At 43.5% G+C, this 15,601-nt stretch overlaps 1 long non-coding RNA gene across 1 annotated transcript; it reads left to right on the forward strand.

Moving 5' to 3' along the window:
* The first annotated feature begins 115 nt into the window (after nucleotides 1-115).
* Nucleotides 116-14,938, forward strand: LOC130453856 (uncharacterized). Its single transcript, XR_008911486.1, has 2 exons — nucleotides 116-6,382; nucleotides 8,168-14,938. It is a non-coding gene; the product is annotated as an uncharacterized LOC130453856 (long non-coding RNA).
* The last annotated feature ends 663 nt before the right edge of the window (nucleotides 14,939-15,601 follow it).

A 15,601-nucleotide genomic window follows, 5' to 3' on the forward strand; every position in this document is an offset into this window, starting at 1 on the left:
GTGCGACCGAGAGGCAGCGCGAGACCAAGAGAGAGCTACGCGAGAGCGAGGCTACCCGAGGCGCGCGCGGTGGGCCAGAGCGCCCCCCAAGTCCAGGAGGACCCGCGCGCCCGCCGCTGCCTCTGCCCCCACTCCCTCCTCCCCCCACCCGCCGTAACGCCCCCTCCCCCCACCGCACCCTTCGCGCAGCTGCAGCTGCTGCTTCTGCGTTGGAGCACGCGGGCTCAGTTGAGGGGGAGGGGCCCTTGGAAGACGGTTGGGAAGCCGACGGTTAGAGTGAAGCTGGCAGCTCTCGATTTAAGAGCTTCTCCCGTGTGCCCTTGTCAACGTTCACTTATTAAGGGCCTACTGGTGGCACCGACGTTTTCTGGGCACCCACTGTGTATCCACTGGCACAAGAAATGGCAAACATTGATGTATTAAGCCCTGGCACTGCCGCAGAGACCGAGCCATGGGGTCAACATTATCCTTTACAGCTAAGAGGGTGGCTTGGGTGTGAGGACGGACCTAGGTTTAAGGCCTTCGGGAACCTATCCAAATCACTTTCCCTCCCAGTGCCCCTAAGGGCGCAGTCTAGACCCCTTTGTGGAGGGAGACCCCTCCACACCCTATTCTTCAGGCTCATTGGCTACACTCAGAACCTCCAAACCATTGATAACTACGGAATCCAAACAATCCATTATCGATAAACATTTATCAGTCGCTTACGAGTGCCAGGCATTATGGGAGGGGAGAGGACTACCAGAGGCGAAAGGTACTCTCCTCCCTCAAGGAGATTACAATCTAATGGGGGGAGGGGAAGGCGCTATTTGTATATATAAGATATAGGCTTTATAGAAGATAAATCTGACCCCAGACATTTCCCAGCTGTGTGACCCTGAGTCAGTCACTTAATCCGTTGCCTCGGAACCAATACACAGTATTGTTTTTAAGACCGAAGATAAGTGGTTAAAAAAAAAAAGATGAGATGGAATTTAGAGGGGGTGGAGGAGAGATTTTAGTTGGGACTTAAAGGAAGTTAGAGGTCAGCATTGTGAGTGGAGGAGGGAGAGGAGTCTGGGTATGGGGAATGAGTCCAGAGCCGTCTAAACCTAAGGCAGGAGGTCAGTGTGACTGGATGGAGGTCTATGTACCAGGGAGTCTAGGAGGGATCTAGGTTTTGAAGAACTTGGAATGCCAAACTGCATTTTGGGTTTGATCTTGGAGGGAACAGGGAGCCCATGGAGGTGGAGTTTATGGAGTGTGGGAATGATATGAGATCATACTTTCAATTTAGGAAAATCAAAGGGGGGGGGAGGGGTTAATGGAGAATGGATTAGACTGAGGAGAACTTGAAGCTGGCACACTATGGCAATAAGGAAAACATAATCCCTGCCCTCAAGGAGTTTTTATATTTTATTGTGGAAGACAAGAGGCCAAACTAAACCATCTCTAGTCCTCTAGATAGTCTATCCCCTGCCTCCCTTGGGAGGACTATACCTCAGCCTTGTACTATCGGGCTGGTGGAAGTCCCAGATAAAACACACAACATGCTTGGAGATTAATCTGTTAACATTTTCTCCACCACTTTCTAAAATCTAAACAATCAATAAAACAATAAATCATGCCCTAATTTGTAGTGCTGGCCAATTTCTTCAGTGTAAAATGCTCACACTGAAAATTTAAAAATTAGGCTCTCCAGCAAACCCTAGGCCCAAACTCCATTCCATGGAACACAGCCCTTCCCCACTTGCCCCTCATTGTCTCATCCTTTTAAAATGCAGTTCAGACACCATCTGTAAGAAGTCTTCCCTATTCCTCCAACAGCTGCTTGGGCCCTTTCTCCCAGGCTAGCTTGTATTTAATTTATATCCATATATAATTTTTATAATTTTGCTGAAAATGTTTTTTTTAATGCTCTTGTTTTTCTCCCCCACTTAAATATAAATTTCTAGGAACTGAGTAGGAATTCATTTTGTGGTTATATCCCCTGTCTAGCAAATGGCCTGGCACATAGTAGGTGTTTGAGATCTGAACAATGAAAGTATTGTGCTCTGGGGCTACAAAAAGGAAGAAATCGAGTACCCTCAAGGAGTTTACTTTTCATTATTACAAAGCTATTTCAGTAACATTTTAAGGTTCACAAAGGGTTTTCCTCTCAGAAAACCTGGGGATCCTCTAAGATTTAGAAGTGGAAGGAAGTTGGACAAAAAGTGAAGTCCAACCCTCTCATCTTGCAGATGTGGAAACTGAGCCCCAGAGACCAAAGGGGCCTTGCGTGATTAAAGTCATGAAGTGGGGCAGCTAGGTGGTACAATAGAGAGAGCACCAGGCCTGGTGTCAGGAGGACCTGGATGCAAATGTGACTTCAGACAATTCCTTGCCGAGGGCCTTGAGCCATTGCCTAGACCTTGTCCTTTTTTCTTAAGACTGTCTTAAAGGAAAAAAAAAAGAAACATGTTCCTCACCACCACCTGACAAGTTTTGGACTCAATATAAAGAATTGGACATGGTCAGGCCAATGTGGGAAATTTCCTTTGCTTGCCTATGCATAATTGTAATGAGAGATTTCTTTCTTTTTTTTTTTGCTCAAATGGGATGGCACTTGAATGGTGAGGAGAGAAACACTTGTTAATTGAAAAAATTAAATTACACACTTATATATGGCCAGCCTTAAACTTCAGAACTATATAGTAGGTTTCCATTTCCAACTACTTATTGGGCATCTCCACCTCAAAGACTTACTGGCACCTCAAAACACTCTATGGTTGCTCCTCCCCCAAATATTCCTCTTACTCTCTCCTGGGGACAGACATTCTCCCTGGGCCTCTTTCCCAAACTCCTTTTGGCTGAATGAGTTCCTTTCGGGCCTTGGAATCTTCCTGAAGACTTGTCTGTATCTTTCCTTTTCCCCACCTTATAATAGCTAAGCTCCCAAGAGAAGAAGGTCTGGCATTTTTCATAGGGCCCAGAGCCTCGAACTTTGGAAATGAGAAGGGCCAGAGAAAGGAGGCCATGATAACAGCCACTCACGGACAAACCCTCTTTTTCAGTTATTCAATTTTATTTGGTATTTATTCCATATATAGTAGTAGTCTCTTGGAAGCCGAGAATGACGATTGTCTTTGTGCATTATCCTCTATTGATGTACCCTCATGTGGCTTTGAAATCCAAAGACCGAGGCGCAGAGTTTGTGGCACATGGGGCATGGGACGCCAGTTGCATATATATTAACTTGAAAAAACACAGAACTATTAAATAGTTCTTTAGTTAGGAATATAAGGGTTCAGTGCTAGATTAGGCCTCCACATGGAGGATTGAACTCTAGTTGCTCTGGTCTGTGACCCCTGGAAACGCCAACTGAGCTAGATTGGACAATTCTGAGGAGCCCTTAAAGTGGGAAGTTTAAATCCCTTTCTAGGGAAGGTGGGGTTGTAGGATGAGTGGATTGACTTTACAAGGGTAACAAAGGAAAATGAGGAGTCCCAGACAGGAATAACAGTGAGGGGCTGATGCTTTACGGTGGACACAAAAGGGCTGGGCCTCCTGGGTAAAGGAGTTTGGCCTAAAGGGAGAAACCATTAGGACAAAAGAGATATTTGACACCTGAAGGGATTAGCTATCCCCACTTGAACTCCTTTAAGGTCTATTGTCATTCTGAGACTCTGAGGTTGGACTTTCCCTCCGGGTCAAACCTGGGGCTTTCACCTTCAAGCTAAGTACACTGGGGGTCATTAAATCTTTCTGGGCTACAAGTTTGGGGGGGCCTCTAGATTCCACGTGACAATATATATGATATTATCTACTGATATTTACATATGAAATATAGTTTGTTAATTTCAGAAGAAAAAATTGTTATAGGCAGCCCAAGTTCTGAAGCTGCTGCTCCAACCCTTCCTTGTACTGGCAGGTGGGTCCTCAGAGTGGGGTGGGGTGGGGTGGGGGGGCGATTCTCCTAAAATACTGCTCTCTCAGCCTGTATGTGCTGCCCAATAGCAAGTGGCCAGGTATCTCTTCACTGTTATTATTAGAACTCTGATCTGGGGCTCCCCTTTCACTTTAACAAAGGGATGTTTATTGAAAATAAGCAAGATTGCAATAATGAAAATATCCCCCCCAAGGCCATGTCTGGGACCTTCCCCCCTCTCTGCACCCCCCAACTTTCCAACCCCTCCCACTTCCTCCTGTTGGACCATTGGCTCTCCCCCTTCCTGGCCTCTCCAGGGCTGCCTTCCTCAGAACTGGACCTTGCTTCCCTGCCCGGCCGCAGTGGCCGGACCTCTTTTCCCGGTTAGAAGCTGGTCTGTTCTGTCTCAGATTCTTACTCATATGCAGAACAACCACAAACTCAAGAAGCAGAAACAATCTGGGGGCCTATTAGCACCCCGGTATTGCCTTTCCCCATGCCTGGGGGTCCACAGAGGTTCTTCCTCTCCACCAGCAAGCTGCATGGGAAGGAGAAAGATTTCTGTTCTCAGGAGCCTTTTGTATACTCAGTTCCAGGTCAGGGGCCAGCCTGTCTACCTAGGCCGAGCAGGGGAGAGCTGGCCCTGAAGGGTTCCCATCCCAGGGCCCTGGCCTCAGGCTCAGCAAGGCTTCCCCTGGGTCTAGAGCAGGCAGGACACCAAGAGGAAAGACTCCTTGGGCCGGGGCTCTCCCCGTCCCTTCTTGTCCCCCCATCCCGGTGGATCTCCCGAAATGCCCGAATGTTAATCAGTTGTTTCTGATAGACTCCAGTTGAAACACAGACTGCAGAGTTTAGTTTAGCTCCCACCCTGCTTCTGCCTCTCTAGCCTCCCCTTTTCTCCATCCCCTCATGCAGGCCTCCTTCCATTCCCCTCTGATTTCTCCCAAGCTTACATCGGCACAGCTAACAAAGTGGCACGCCCCCCCCCCCCAACCCCCTTGTGACCTCCAGATCGAAAAAACCAACATTTCCCACATAATCTGGCTCAACATATCTTTTTAGGCCCATTCAAAATGGCTCCATTTTGTGTACACTGTTCAATACAAATGAACCTTTTTTCCCTGTGTATAACACCCTATCTCCTACCTCCTTGCCTTTGTATATGCAATATAGAGGAAAACTGTCTTCTGAATTTATCTAGAAATATTACAAAATCATTGGTAGCATCTAGATGGCTCTGTGGGTTGAGAGTCAGGCCTAGTGACCAAAGACCCTGGGTTCAAATGTGGCCTCAGACCCCATCTATGTGACCCTGGGCAAGTCAGTTAACCCCCATTGCCTAACTCTTACCAATCTTCTGCCTTGGAACCAATAACCAAGATGGAAGGTAATGGTTTAAAATAATAATAATTGTTGTTGTTGAGTCATTTCAGTTGTGTCCAACTCTTCATGATCCTATTTGAATTTTTCTTGGCAAAGATACTGGAATGGTTGGCTGTTTTTTGCTCCAGTTCATTTGACAGATGAGGAAACAGAGGCAAACAGGTGCAGTGACTTGCCCAGAGTCACACAGTTAAGAAGAGGCAGATTTGAATTCAGAAAGAGGATTAAAATATTTCTCTCCAAAGCCCTACTGGGACTTCTGGGAAAGGAGGGAAATAGATTGGAACAAAAGAACAAAAAAACTTTTCTTAGAAAAATAAATTAATCACATTTAACTCCAAGTTCTGCCTGGCCTTTCCCTTCCCTCCTCCTGGCCCCCAAAGTGATTTGATAAGAGATAAATCCTGGGGCCTCAGGCCGGCCCCCACCCACCTGCTCTCTCCAGAGACCCAGGATTAAGATCAAGATGGCAGGGAGGAGACCTCTTTGTTTAACTCTGGGAGTGGCCCAGAAGGAATGGGACAGGGATTTGGTTGCTCTGCTCTGGAATGTCCACCCTGGCTCCATTTTGAGATAGATTTTCCTGGTTCTGTGTTCCTATAAATGTCACCTGAGTTCCCTTTGAGGGCCTGGAGAACCCGGCTATTCTGGACTGCCTTTTCCAACCTAGAAATGGCCCCATTAGGTTAAAGTTTAGGGGAAGGTTCAATTAACGCAAATTGTTCCTGGCTGCCTTAAGCCTAAACCACATAGTTCAGGGTTAGTATTGTTTTTCTTCAACAGCTGTCAAGGCCCATTCCTGAAATGCTTTCTCTCCCTATCACTTTCTCTTTTTTTTCATTCTTAATTTAAAATGTTTTATTTAACGTTCTAAATTCTTTCCTCCTCTCCCCACCTATCTAGAAAACAAGGAATACAGTCTGATAACCCCATGCCAAGTATTTCTACATTAGCCATGCTGGGGAAAGAAAAAGCTAGAGAATTTGAGTGCAAAAAAAAAAATGCTTTGCCTGTGCTCCAAGCTCTCTCTGGAGGTGGATAACATTTTTCATCGAGTCCTTGGGAGTTGTCTCACCATAGTGTCTAAGAATCTGTCTCCCTTCTGGGCCCAGAGTGAGTGTCACTGCCTCCAGGGTGGCTTTCCAGGACTGCCCGAGCCCCCATCCTTATGAGTGTTTTTTTCTCCCACTCAATGGCTTAATAGATTTTCAATTTACTTATTTGGGGGGTGACAACTAGGTGACTCAGTGGATAGAAAGCCAGGCCTAGAGGTGGGTGGTCTTGGGTTCAAACTTGGTCTCAGACATTTTTCTGACTGTGACACTGGAAAAGTCAGTTAACCCCAATTACCTAGCCCTTACCACTCTTCTGCCTTGGCACTAATAGTATCCATTCTAAGACAGAAAGTAAGGGCAAGAAAAAAATGTTTTTAAGGCATGCTATTCCTCCCTCTAAACCCCAGTGGAATGTAAACTCCTTGGGAGGCAAGGACTGTTTCATTTGTGCCTGTAATCCCAGAGCCTGGCTTTGTACTCCACACATAGCACACAAAGCTTTCAAAAAAGCAATGGTTGGAGTTTTGTTTTACAAGTTTTTGTATGTGTTCTATAATATTAATAAGTAGCATTTAAACATGTGTTCAGAAAGCACTTTACAAATATTATATCCTGATCCTAGAAGATAGGGGTGATCATCATCATCTCCACTTTGACATAAGGAAACTGAGACAGAAGTTAAGTGACTTGTCCAGGTTCACATAGCTAGTGGGTGTCTTTATTGAATTGGAACTCCCAGAAAGCCAAGTTCATTGCTGAATGCCCCGTGCCACTTAGCAGCCTCAGTAGGCTGACTACATTAGGACATTTTCTAAACTAGGTATGTGTGTGTGCAACAAATATGGAATTGAATAAGTTAGGAGAGGAAAAAGTCTTCTACTTCCATCTATTTCCCAGGAAGGAAATTGACCAGGGCTGAAACTGACCAGGCCTGTCTCTCTGCCTTTATGGATAAAGTATTTTCTGTAGATCTCGGATTTCATCATCTGGCAGCCCCTCCACCTCCCCACCTCCTAAGAGATTCTGCCTTGTCTGGTCTGGGTCTTTCCATCTGTATCCAGTTTTTAGCCTCTCCCTGCTGCTCACCCTTTTTCTCTGTTAATTTGGATAGTAAGCAAGCATTTAATAAATGCCCACTTGTACCAGGCTCAGTGCTAACCCCAAAAGGGACAAAAATCAGTCCCTGCTCTGAGAGCTCACATTCTAATAGGAGGTAACATGCAAACAGCTCTGTGTAAACAAGAGCAAATGGGAATAATCCACAGAGGCAAGGCACGAGCATTAAGGGGGATCATTAAGGAGAAAGGCTTCTTGCAGAAAGCAGGTTTTGAGCTGAGCTTTGAGGGATGCAAGGAGGTGGAGATGAGGAGGGAGAATGTTCCAGGCAGTGGGGACAGACAGATAGCCAGGGGGAACACTCTGGGAGGAGATGAGGGCTGTGTGCTAGGAACATCACCTCTCCCCCACATTATTGCAACAGCCTTCTGCTTGCCCTCCCTGCCTCAAGACTTTTCCCACACCAGTCCATCCCCCACATAGCTGCCAAAAATGTTATTCTCAACTACTAATCTGACCATATCACTCCTCTACTCCTCAAATTCCTAGCTTCCCATCGCCTCCTGGACAAAACACCCACCATAAGAATATGCATGTCTCAGAGGATGCTCTGTACCTCCAAAGAAAGAGCTGTAGATCAAAGTGGACGATTTCTCACTTTAGCTTATTTGGGGGGGGGGGGGAATTGGTTTTATGTGTTTATTCTCTTACAAAAATGAACAATATGGAAATGTGTTTTACATGATAATACATGTATAACCTAGATCAAACTGTTTTCTATTTCCAGGAAGGGGCAGGGAAAGGAGGAATGGAGATGGTTTGGATCACCTAACTTCAGAAAACGTGGGAAATTGCCATTACATGTAATTGTTAAATAAAATATCTTTTTTAAAAAATTGTGTGACCCTGAGCAAGTCACTTACCCTCCCTTGCCTAGCCCTTACTAGTCCCCTGCTTTGGAATCTATACTTGATCTTGATTCTAAGATGGAAGGTAACAAACACATCCCTTTGACTTTAAAAGCCCTTCACAGCCTGGCTCCAACCTCTTTCAGGCCTCAGATATTACTCCCCTTCCTGCATGTTTTGGTCCAACCAGACTATCTTCATTTTGGAACAATGTTCCTTAAACATAGCCTTCATCTCCCATCTCTTTCCCTTTGCATTGGCCGCCCCTCCCTCCTTTTCTCCCTTTGTAGAATCACTTTTTTCAAAACCCAGCCCAAGCTTCTCTCTGAAACCTTTCATGATCCTCCAAACTTCTCTAGCACCCTTGCCCTAGACGACCTTGTATTTATTCTGTATTTGTCTCCCTTTAATAGAATGTAAACTCTCTGTGTTTTTCTTCCCGGTGCCTAGTACAATGTTTGGTGCATAACAGGTACAAAAGAAATGTTTGTTGATTGATTCCATAAATCTCCTTCAGAGCATATAGCCAGAGGACTAGAGGCCTCTCTCATTTCCTTAGATCCTTTAGAAGGGATCATTGAGTCTGTTTTATAGTTGAGGAACTGGAGAACTCTGGGATATGGAAGGCTGCCCAAATTCCCCAGGCCCCTAGGTGGAGAGTCTGGACTGTACCCCAGCCTGGTCTTCTTAGCAACAGCTCAGGGCTGTCATAGATGGTATGCCAGAAGGCAGGCAGCTGAGTCTATCAGCTAGAAATAGGTAACCCCATCCTTGTGACGGGGAGGTGCCCCTGGTATTTCCCCCCTTGTCAACAAGATTACCATTTGAGATGGCTGGTTTGGGGTCCCATCCTCACCATTTTCATCTGGGACCCTATAGCTGAGTCACCAGCTTGCAATACTGTGGGGCTGGCGAGGGATTAGCCTGCAGCAGCTAAAAATAAGGTTGGCCAAAATAGCAGAACTGCTAGGGATGATGGGAAAGAAGTAAACAACCTAGTGGGCATTGACAGGTTCTGAACTGACAGAAAGAGACAATAAAGGGGGAAAAAAATCACATTAACTTATGATTATCTTTTTTTTCTTTTCATTGATTTTTTAAAATGAATTTTTGTTTTTGTTACCTTAAGTTCCCAATACTTGCTTACCTTCTCCACAGCCAGAAAACAATTTCTCATAATAAAAAATAAAAAAGGAAATTGAGGAGAAAAGCTTCTCAGTAAAACTAACCAACACTTCATCTCTATCTGAAAGCTTACACTGTATTCCAAACCCATCATCCCATCTTCCCTTCATACTAAACTGAGGCAAAGAAGGGAGGGATGTGCATTCCTGTGTTTCTTCCTCGAGGGCAACACGATGCAGGCTATTATCCTTGCATAGCAGTTTCCATTTCTCTGTTCTTTCAATTTATGATGTTGTAGTTGCTGTATATGTTAGAGTCTTGATTTTGCTTAATTCTCTCTGCACCAGTTCATGTAAGTATTCCTATGTTGTAGCTTTCATAATTCTTATTGCCCAGAAATTGTATTCTTGGACCACAATTTGCTTAGCCATTTCCCAATCCACAGACATCAACTTTGTTGCTAGTTCTTTGATACCACAGAAAGTGCTGCTATAAAGATTTGGATGTATATGAGACCTTTCTGCCTTTTATTTTTCCTGGATGACTTGACCAAGCTGTTGATGAGTCCTTTCAGTCTCTTGGTGATCTCTTTTGGGGTTTTCTTGGCAAAGGTACTGGAATGGCTTGCCATTTTCTTCTCCAGCTCATTTGACATGTGGGGAAATTGAGGCAAACAGGGTTAAGTGGATTGTCCAGAGTCACTCATTTGGCAAATGTCAGTGGTCAGATTTGAACTCTAGATACAGCCACCTAACTTCCCTCATTGATAGCTTTACCAGAAGTATATTCAATCCATGTCCTTTCCACAATCCCTCTAACATGAAACATTTCCCATCTTTTCCCTTTCACTGGGTGTGAGTTGAAACCCTAGAGTCAATAAGCCTTTCTTCCTCTCCTCAAATTCTCATCTTAGGGGGCAGCTGGGTAGCTCAGTGGATTGAGGGCCAGGCCTAGAGACGGGAGGTCTTGGGTTCAACTATGACCTCAGACACTTCCCAGCTGTGTGACCCTGGGCAAGTCACTTGACCCCCATTGCCTAGCCCTTACCACTCTTCTGACTCCAAGATGGAAGGTAAGGGTTCTAAAATTAAAAAAAAAAATTCTCATCTTAAATGTACTTCATTTGGCTAATTTGCTCATTCTTTCTTCTCCTTTCCTGCAGGGCAAAAGCGAAGGCCAGCAGAGAGTAAACCCTCGATTCTCTCACCAGGTTTGCCCTCCCTTCAGAAGGGACTGACTCCCTTCAGATCACCACCTCAAGAGCCAGTCCTGGTTCCTGAAGTGAAGGCTCCTGGCCAGTTTGACTCACAAGATTCCCTGGATGACATCCAGTGCTCTTGGACAACTCCCCTTGGAAACTCTAGTCAGTGGATGGAAAGTTGCAAATAACTCCTTTTCCTTTTTCTCCGTCTCACCCCTCCATCCTCAAGTAAGATGAAGACCCCACACTGAAAGGCAGTCAGGAAGGGTCACCCTCTGAGGGAAGGAGCCAACAGGACATCCACCCTTCAGAGATGCAATTTATGGTCTACAGAAAGTTTCTGAGTCATAGTAAGAGTTTATCTTGTCCTTTATTGGGAAACAGTGTAAAGAGCTCTTTCCATGAGTTACCTCCCTGGAGGTATGGAATAGAGTCTGCAAATTATAGCTTTTTCACAGTAGCACCCAGGACCCAAACAGAAGGGAATAAGGTAAGGGGAAGAAGTGTTTTATAGGCATTATCTTATTCGAGATTTACTTCATGGATGATTCCTTTTGGAGCTGAAAGGGACCTGAAAGACTGTCTTATCCAAACTGGACTTTCTACCCAGAAGTGGCAGCTGAAGCCTAGAGAAGACTCCTGTGCAAACTGTTCCCCCTGGTGTAAGGCTGCCCCCTCCTCATCTTCGCCTCTTTGACTCCATAGTAACAACAACAACAACAACAACAACAACAATGGCTGGCATTTATATAGCACCTACAAGGTGTCAGTTACCCTGCTAAGTGCTTACAAATATCTCATTTGATCTTACCACAACTCTTCAAGGTGGGTACTATTATGAATCTAATTTTACAAATGCAGAAACTGAGGCAAACAGAGATTCAGTGACATGCCCAGGGTCATAGAGCTAGTAAGTATCTGAGGCCAGATTTGAATTCAGATCTTCCTGACTTCAGGCCCAGAACTCTATCCTTTTTGCTCCAGCTAGCTGCCTCACGTGGGACAGCTACCTCAGATTCTAGGTAGTCTGCAGATCCCTATCCATACCAAGCCATACTTCATGAGCCCACACCAGTGCTTTCACATTGACTGATTGGTCAGAGGAGGCAAAGAAACCTTTTGTAGATGCCTCAGTCATCTGTTTAGCATATATAATGTTGATTTTTAAAAAATGGAAACAGTGATGGCATTATAGAGCTACTCAAATGGATGGATGACCTCATAAATGGGCATGTCCTGCACCATCAGTTCACAGGGGGTTGGTTCACCCACCATTCTGGAAGCCTTCCTCAATTTCTTCCTGACATGGGAAAATAGCCCTGGAGCCCTCTGGCTGTCCACCTGTCACCCTTCATCTCTGGCACATGATCAGCCTAAAGAGGCCATCAGTCATGCCATGACCATTTGAATATTTAACCCCACGTGAAGAGAGAAGCATAAAAAGAAATTCTGAAAGAAATCTCTGAAGTCTTCCATTACGTCAATGTACCATGATCTGTTAAACGGTTATTGTTGACTATTTGGATTACTTCCAATTTTTTGCATTTATAACAAAAATATCTGAACAGACAGCTCTGTTTTGGTTCTTTGTAACTTGATAACACTTAGAGAGCATATTTGTAACTATGAAATTGTTAGGACAAAGAGCATGATTATTTTTGTAACTGTTGTTAGGTATGCCATAAAGTAAACAAGAGGACAAGCACAAAGAGTACAAAGAAATCTAGGAGAAAAAAACTTCAAGAAATAATGCCTATCAAAAAACACAGAACTAGAATAATGGTATTTACTTTGACTAGGATCACATTCTATAAAGAAATGGGAAACAAAAACGAATGGGTAAGAGGCAGCTAGGTAGCACAGTGGATAGATCACCAGGCCTGGAGTCAGGAGGATCTGGCTCTAAATTTGGCCTCAGACACTTCCTAGCTGTGTGACCTTGGACAAGTCACTTAATCCTAGTTGCTTAGCCTTACCCCTCTTCTGCCTTGAAACTGATGGTATCAAATCTAAGACAGAAGGAAAGATTTAAGAAAAAAAAAAGAATAGAAAGAGAGAATGGATTGAGTCTCCATGGGAATATAGAGATAAGAAATGAAAAGACGTCATGGCATATCATTGTATTGAAATGAATCACTGTAAATATAGTTAAGAAGTAAGAATAACGGTTTCTGCTGATTTTTGTTGTCGTTTCTAATAAACCATTTAATTTAAAATAATATTTTAAGTGCGTGGCCCTTGGAGGCTGCTTTCTGAAAGCCTGGCCTTGAGTTTTCAGATTCATGAACAGATCTGTAAAAGAAAATGTAACAAGAGGCTGCTCTCTTTACAGAATGAGTAATTCTTTGCAGCTTTCCTAGGGAAAAACATCCCATTTTATTTTGACCACTAGGGGACAGACATGAATCACACTTTTATTCCAAGGGGCTGTTTTATCTTTGGTTTGGGGGAGTCTCTCTGTGGCCAGGGGCTCTGTCTTAGGCCCCTTCTCCTTCTCTGTTCTCTCTTCTAAGATTTCATCAGACCTTTTCTCACTCTTTATTCTCCTTAACATTTCTGAAGCATTTGACATTGTTGACTCCTTTTTTTTCTCCTGGATACTCTCTGAGTTTCCATGGTAATACTTCCTCTTGATTCTCCTCCTCCATCTCCTTTGCTGGGTCAGCATTGGCAACTGTGGCTATACTGCAAGTCCCTATTCCTTGACCCTCTTCTCTTTTTTCTCCTCTGTCCTTATTAGAGACCAGGTTTGATGGAATAATTCAGCCCATTAAAACTCATGGATTTGATTATTGTAGCTATTCAGATGATCTACATGTTTATATACATATATGTATGTGTAGATATATATCTTTTATGTACATATAAACATTTATATATGTGCATGTTTGTATCTATCCATCTATTTCCTTAGAATAATGGTGTGAGTAGGAGTTTTGCAAATGTTGAATTTGAGATAGAATATATATATATATTTGTGTATATATATATATTCAGCCTTTGTCTTTATCCTGAGCTCTAGTCCCATAACATTGTTTCCAAATGGATGCCTTGTAGGCATCTTAAAACCCAAAATGCCCAAAACAGAACTCATTATCTTCGCCCTAAGATCCCCCTTTTCTAAACTCCGCTGTTCCTGTCAAGGACGCCGCCATCTTTCCCATCTCAGATTCACAACCTTGGCATCTCTCAGGTTCATAACTTAGAACAAGCATCACTTGTGCAACCATGTCCCAATCGATGGGCGCCTCTTCAGTTTCCAATTCTTTGCCAGCCACCACATAAAGAGCTGCTCTAAATATCTTCTGTACATACGGGCCCCTTTCCTCTTTCTTTGATCTCTTTGGACCTGCTAGTGGTATTGTTGGGTTCCAGGGTATTCTAGAATGGCTGGATCAGCCATTTATAGCTGTACCAACAGGACCTCATGTACCTCATCGGCCCTCCAGCTCCTCTTCGATAATTCTTGGATCTGACCCGTTTTCTTCCCTCTCCTGGCCTCAGCTAAACTGTTTAATTTCTGAGAACAAAATATCCTGAAAGCATAGATGTTAGATCTGGAAATGCCTCAAAAGATCAGCTAGTCTGTTCTCATAACTTCAGGAAAGTCAAATATTAACTCCGTGTACAGCCAAAGTAACCAAGCTGGGAGGGATCATGGAGCACCTGGCTCAATCTTATGGTAACCCTCACAGCTTTAGTTTGTCAAACAGAAATCTGTCTCTTGTTTCTACTCATTACTGCCCTCTGGGACCACGTAGAGCAAATCCAAACCTTCTTCCACGTGACAACTCCTCAAAAACTCAGTCTATGATCAGAGACTTCTCTTTAACTTAAATGGCATTGGTTCCTTCATTGGATCCTTAGGTGATACAGTCCCCAGTCCCATTGTTATCCTCTGGGCATGCTGGGTAATGTGTCAATGTCCTTCCTAAAATGGGACCCCTAGAACCGAATACAAGGCCAGGTAACCCAAAGCCTTGTTAAAATATGAGCATATTCCAGAAAAAGTAAATGAGGATGAGAGGATGACTGATGAGAATGAAGAGAACGTGGGGGGCGGGGGGCAATTGTGAACTGTAAAATCTATGCACTGGAATGAACTGATTTTCTTATAAATAATCACCATGTTGATGTTCATTGCTAATCTTTTAATATAACATTTTAAAACTTTTTAATAGTAATTATAATGTTATAAAGTAATAATTAGCACATGACATATATCATTTCATCTTCAGTCCTAATGTTCATAGTTTATTTTTTAAGATTCAAATCATTTCACAAAGTGGAAGACCTTTTTTCAATAAAGCAGAAATGAAATTTCCATTGCTTGGATATATGTGTATGCATAAGGTAAAGTAGAAAAATGCTATGGCATTTTGTGTCGTTTGGGCATTCACTAATGAAAATAACATTAGAGAGAGAGTCAGCAGTTTCAGTTTGGGGGGCAGCTGGGTGGCTCAGTGGACTGAGAGTCAGGCCGAGAGACAGGAGGTCCTGGGTTCAAATTTGGCCTCAGATACTTCCTAGCTGTGTGACCCTGGGCAAGTCACTTGACCCCCATTGCCTAGCCCTTACCACTCTTCTGCCTCAGAACCAATACACAGTATTGATTCTAAAATGGAAGGTAAGGGTTTAAATTTTTTAAAAAGTTTCAGTTTGACTATTGGTTCTCATCACTTCCCCTTATTATGCCTCAGTTTCCTTGTGTCTTGATAAGTGAAAGGTTATATTGGATGATTTAACATAGGATCTTAGAGCTGGGAGGGAACCAATGTTCTCTTCTTTATTTTGTATATGTATATATATATATATACTTTTTAAATTCAGAATTTTACTTTTGATAAATATTTTCCTAGCCATCAGTCATATATAACTCCATAAAATAATGTCACAGAAATATAACAAATATAACACAAATATGTATGTGTTGTTAAGAGAGTTTTTATTAATTTCTCCCTTTTCCTATAAAAGTGGAAAAGGAGAT

This window comes from Monodelphis domestica, chromosome 4 (genome assembly GCF_027887165.1).
Source record: "Monodelphis domestica isolate mMonDom1 chromosome 4, mMonDom1.pri, whole genome shotgun sequence".
NCBI classification, from domain to species: Eukaryota; Metazoa; Chordata; class Mammalia; order Didelphimorphia; family Didelphidae; genus Monodelphis; species Monodelphis domestica.